Below are 5,310 nucleotides of genomic sequence, written 5' to 3'. Positions count from 1 at the left end.
AGAAACCCAACACTCTATCAAGCCTCAAAAATTAGCATTTTATATTTTCTAAAACATGCTTTCTTCATTCAAACAAGTTACATAACTATAACCAAACATGTTTGAATAAAAAACACTAATAAATAACATCAAAATCACGCAAAAGGTTCTAAATTTCAAAATTGACAGCTTAAAACAACTTATAAGAATATCAAATTTTGATTCAAAATTGACTCTTTAAACACTTGGAATAAAAACCATGCTCAGGAACCAAGAACACACACTAACAAACTAGAAAAAAACGTAAATAGACTTACTATCAGATTTTCAAATCACTATATTTCATTTAATCTAAACATCTAAGTATATTCTAAACATCCAACAACATTAACAAACAACTCCAAACATGATCGAACAAAGAAAAAAATAATATTTTGTGCATTAATCAAAATCAAAGCAAAAAGCAATATAATGCAACAAATATTCAAAAACACCATAAAACATGAAAGATCAGGCTAGAAATATGCCTCATGGACATCATCTACCAAGATAAATGAATATTTTATACCTTCCAAGCTCAAACAATGGTTGTTGTGCTTTAGTTTCTTCTTTTCTAAGTTTGTTACTTTCTCTCAAAATTATTGAAATCTTTGTGCTAGGCTCTTAAACTTTCATACTTTAGAGTTCCTTTATCAATCTTTTCCTCTCCTCTTTCTCTCCCTTGCTATGATTTTCCACGAGTATTTATAGAGTTTTGTTGGGGTATTTATAGAGTTTTTCTATGGTTTTTAATGGGTTCAAATATAGATTGATCAAAGCTTAGCTCTTTGATAAAAATGAGAGGGTTTTATAGTACATCTCACAGCTGTGAGCTTTATATCTATGCTGGTTTTTCAATAGTGGTTTTGCAACAAACTTTGTTTTTGAAGTTTTTCCAAACTTAGAAATCAAGGAGCTTGTTTATGGCCTTTTGATCTTGAGAGAAATGTGACCAACCTTTGATAATAACATGTTGTTAAGGCTTGAAGTGTGAACACACTAAAAAGGATTAGTGGTGTTGTGAAATGAGTATCACATTTATTGATGATTGAGTTGATCATTTTCAAAGCTTTGTTAAAGTAACTCTGACGTAATTGTCGTAGAAGACCACCTGATCTTGGTAAAGAGGGTGCACATCTTTTATTTGGATCAAACCTTATTCAATTTAAAGGTTTGTAGCTCCATATTTATTTGTTTGAAAGTGTCAACTCCATCAGCCCAGAATTTGAAATGCAGTGATGGCTCATCAGGGATAAGATGTTGTTAATTTGGGATCTAACATATTTCATTTTAGTTCCTATTCTTACAATTACTTTTAATTGCAACCATAATTACTTTTCTAACTCTTAATTTCATGTAATTTCACCCTTACTAAACTTAATCATCAACTCCAAAGTTTAGCACCACTTTAATCTTTGTTCTTAGTTTTTGATTTGTGCACTTAAACCCTTAATTGATCATCAAACTTTTAATTTTCTTTAATTTGACCCTTGATTTTGTTAAATTCAGCTCTTACAATCACTTATCTTTTTCAACTTGGTCCTTAATTTTGAATTTTTTCAATCAAGTCTCTAATTACATATCAAAGTTCAATATTTATGCAACTAAACCTCTAATTTGACCAAATTAACTTTTTAAAATTACAAATTAACCTCCAGACTTTAATTTCTTTCAATTGAGTTAAAATGAGAAAAAAATCAAGCGAGTTAAAAGATAGAAAAGAAGAGTGATGAGTGCAAAAAGAGAAAAAATAATTTAATAAGAAGAAAAATATGAGAAAATAAATTATGGGGGTTAACTTTATTATTGTCCCATTCTATCATAATCCAATCCCATACAATATGTTTTTTCAATATTCCATTATGTCATAATCCAATCCCACACCCAATTCAGTGGTTAGGGAAAAAAACATGAAATTGGGTTGATGAGCGACGATATGTATAACGCAGTCGTATCAAATGTATGAATTGTCCACTCCAAGTACAAAAACTAATAGCAAATTAACAGTCTTTTAATTATTTGTTATGATTAGAATTTAATTACTCATAAATAAAATAAAATGTAAAAAAAATCATGTATTAATTTCTCAAGAGTTACATGGAAAAACTTCGTTAAAAAAAAAAGTACAAAGAAATTGACAGAATCGAATCATTGTCCTTACTGTTAATCAGTAGGGGAAGCGAAAACATGCTATACTCTCTCTTTCCATGAAATGCAAATATCTTCTTTTCCCATGTGAGCAGCGAGCAACTTGCAGACATGCTACGGATGCAAGAAGTTGCTAATAAATCTGATTTCAACAATTTTACCTCCTGCAACTACAACAGATATTTGAATCAAACAGCTCACATCATCAAGCACCATTATAAAGATTGAAGTTCTTATCATGGTGAGACACGAGCTGTGAAAATCTAGCGAACTTATCACAGTCAACCCAGTTGCTAAAATCTCGAACCAAGTCTTCTGTAGTAGGTTTGCACATATAATATCAAAGAATTCGATCATCAAGACAGAAAAATACCTCGGTTTGTCGATGACACAATCGAGAGACAGTTTAGGATAGAAATTTGAATTGCCAATAGACACAAAGGATGGAAAGAAATAAATGTTGCTAGTCATGCTTTTTATGAAATAGACAGATATTATTTTGGTTCTTTGGCAATGGAGATTGATGGTGAGACCATTCCATTCTTTGGAAAGAAGCCTGCATCACCCTACAATTTTCATTGATGAATGGCTGGCTTTCTGGGAAGTTGAAAGCTGGATCTTCTTCCTTTTCAGATTGTTTATTTCTATTTTTTTCTCAAAAAATAAAAAGTGCATGCATGCATACATACTATATATAGACGAACACATACTTGAAAGAGCTTTGTTATGCTGCAGACCTTATCTGGCAAATCTACTCACTTCAATGCTTTGTTTGCTAAGGAATCGACAGTGGGATAAGAATTCTCATTTTAATTCCTATATAATGTCTTCTTTAGTTGATTTACCTGCAAGGAAAACCATGGTTTCACATAAGCGAAATGTCATACCCTGAAATTTAAACTTCAAATTAAAAAAAAAAAAAAAAAGCCACTCTTGCTTTACCAAAATTTGCAAGGGGATGTGGATGATTAGAACATTCTTCCTTTATGACACAGAATATGATTTCCTACGCGCGGGAAATTACATAGATCCCAATATGGTATCAACAGTGAATTAAGCTACCAAATACTCTAAATACACAAAATAACATCATGTCCACAAGAACAAAGTACTGAATACATACATGCTGTGGTAACATGGCACAACATAGAAAACCTGACTGGCTAAAGAGTTAGCTGAGTTGAGCATGAGATGAGTGCAGAGGTGAGGGTCCACACCCATATTAATATCAAGGTCTAGCTCTCTTGTTGCTGCATGATGGGCATTTGTACTGCTTGATGTGCTCAGCCCTGGCAGGAGTGATCTTCACGCACTTGCCATGGAACCACTTTTCACATATGTCGCAACAAATCCAGAACTCATCTGCAGCATAGTTCTCTCCACACGCCCCACACAGAGTATCCCCGTGCTCCTCCTCCTCCTCCTCATCCAGTCCTTCCTCCTCATCCTTTGGTTGCCCCTTCAAATACTTGACAGATTCTGATCCTCGCTGTTTTCATATTCATCAAATTAGCATGTAATAGTGACCAGAATTAGCATTTGACATCACATCATGACATCAATAATCATATTGGAAAAGACAATTTTGTCTCTAGGAAAAACACAAACACCAAGTTTTGCAATGGTGGGAAACAACTTAGTGTTTACAACGAATCACGCTCCTATAATATTTTTAAGCATTCAGGATTGGGTCGCTAGTCCACAATCATATCATTTCCTTTTTAACATCTTAATCATTGGCTCAGACAAAACAGATGTGATACCCTTGCAACCTATTATCTTCAACTACATCAGACCATTGCAGACTCACTACCAATAGGAACCATGATGATTTCCATATGCACAAAACCATCTGAACTAAATTAGGATTTGAAAGCAAGCTTTGTATGAAAAAGGGATAAACCCTTGTACATGTTAGTATACCCATATTTTTGGCAGGGTTTGACAAAAGTAGTGAAGACGTCATGAATTCAAGAAACATAATGCGGACAGGGGCAGAACTAGATTTTAGGTATGGGGTGTTCAATATAAAATATATTAGTATACATTTGGAAATAAAATTAACAATTTTTCTTTTTTGTTTTTGTTTTTGTTTTTGTTTTTGTTTTTTTTTTTTTTTGGGGGGGGGTTGTATATTTTTATGAAACAAACCTTAAATTCAAGTATATATTGCATTTTTAGGATTTCTAAAATGAAGACTTTTTCTAACTTTGGGGATGTCATGGCTCCCCGGCTAATGCTGTAGGTCCACCCTTGAACATACCAAACCAAACCTAGTAACACTGTGAACTGAGAATGAAATGTCCATGCACCTTGTTGTAACCCATTTTTGGGTCCCCATAATTGAAATAAAATAAATAGCCAAAGGAGGTTAGAAAAATAACAGGAGGCAGAAGCGCTCAGCAAATGGTCAGAAAAATCGGTCAAGGAGGTTAAAAATACAAAGATGGATTTTTGACAATATATTCTTGAAGGATGAGAGCCCTGTTGAGAAGGAAAATTTGAATTTTGAGGAGAAAAGCCCAAATTTGGATGTTTATGGACTTAATTTGAATTTTATAGATTTTATAGGGGTTTTTGATTACAAGAAAAAATTGATTTTTAAGTCAATTTGGGCTTTAATTAGAAGAAATTTAAGTTCTGGGACCAAAATAATATTTTTTTTGGAATTTTATTAGGCCAAATCAGGGGCTTAATTGCATAAATATTGAAGTTTAATGGCCAATTAGGGGCTTAATTGTGAAAATCCAAAACCAGGGACCAATTTGGAAAATGCGGGTAAATAGAGGGAGCTGTCTTGATTTGATCCAGGGGCATAATTGAAGAAATTGGAGTTTATTGATCAATTGAGGGCTTAATTGCATAAATCAGAGGCCAAGGACCAAGATGAAAAACGCGGCCAACTATGGGGGCGAGGACCGAATTTGGCAGGGACGTAATTGAAAGAATCAAAAGATAATTGAGGGCTGAGTTGAAATTTTGCGTATTCTGGCGCCATTTTTTAAATGAAACGGCGCGTTTTCCCCAAAACGACGCCGTTTCATAAAAAAAAAAAAAAAAAAAAAAAAAAAGGAGGACCGAACGGTGCCGTTTTGAACGGCACTATTCACCTTTCTTCTTCCTCCCCGAACGTGCAGCAGCATG

General features: G+C 33.7%; 1 long non-coding RNA gene across 1 annotated transcript; it reads right to left on the bottom strand.

Moving 5' to 3' along the window:
* Positions 1-2,078: 2,078 nt before the first annotated feature.
* LOC118048016 (uncharacterized) lies at positions 2,079-4,725 on the bottom strand. Its single transcript, XR_004687417.2, has 2 exons — positions 3,109-4,725; positions 2,079-3,011 (listed from the first exon to the last, which is right to left on the bottom strand). It is a non-coding gene; the product is annotated as an uncharacterized lncRNA (long non-coding RNA).
* Positions 4,726-5,310: the final 585 nt, after the last annotated feature.

The sequence above is a fragment of the Populus alba genome, chromosome 6 (assembly GCF_005239225.2).
Source record: "Populus alba chromosome 6, ASM523922v2, whole genome shotgun sequence".
In the NCBI taxonomy this organism is placed as follows: Eukaryota; Viridiplantae; Streptophyta; class Magnoliopsida; order Malpighiales; family Salicaceae; genus Populus; species Populus alba.
This window is presented reverse-complemented; position numbering and strand designations above follow the sequence as displayed.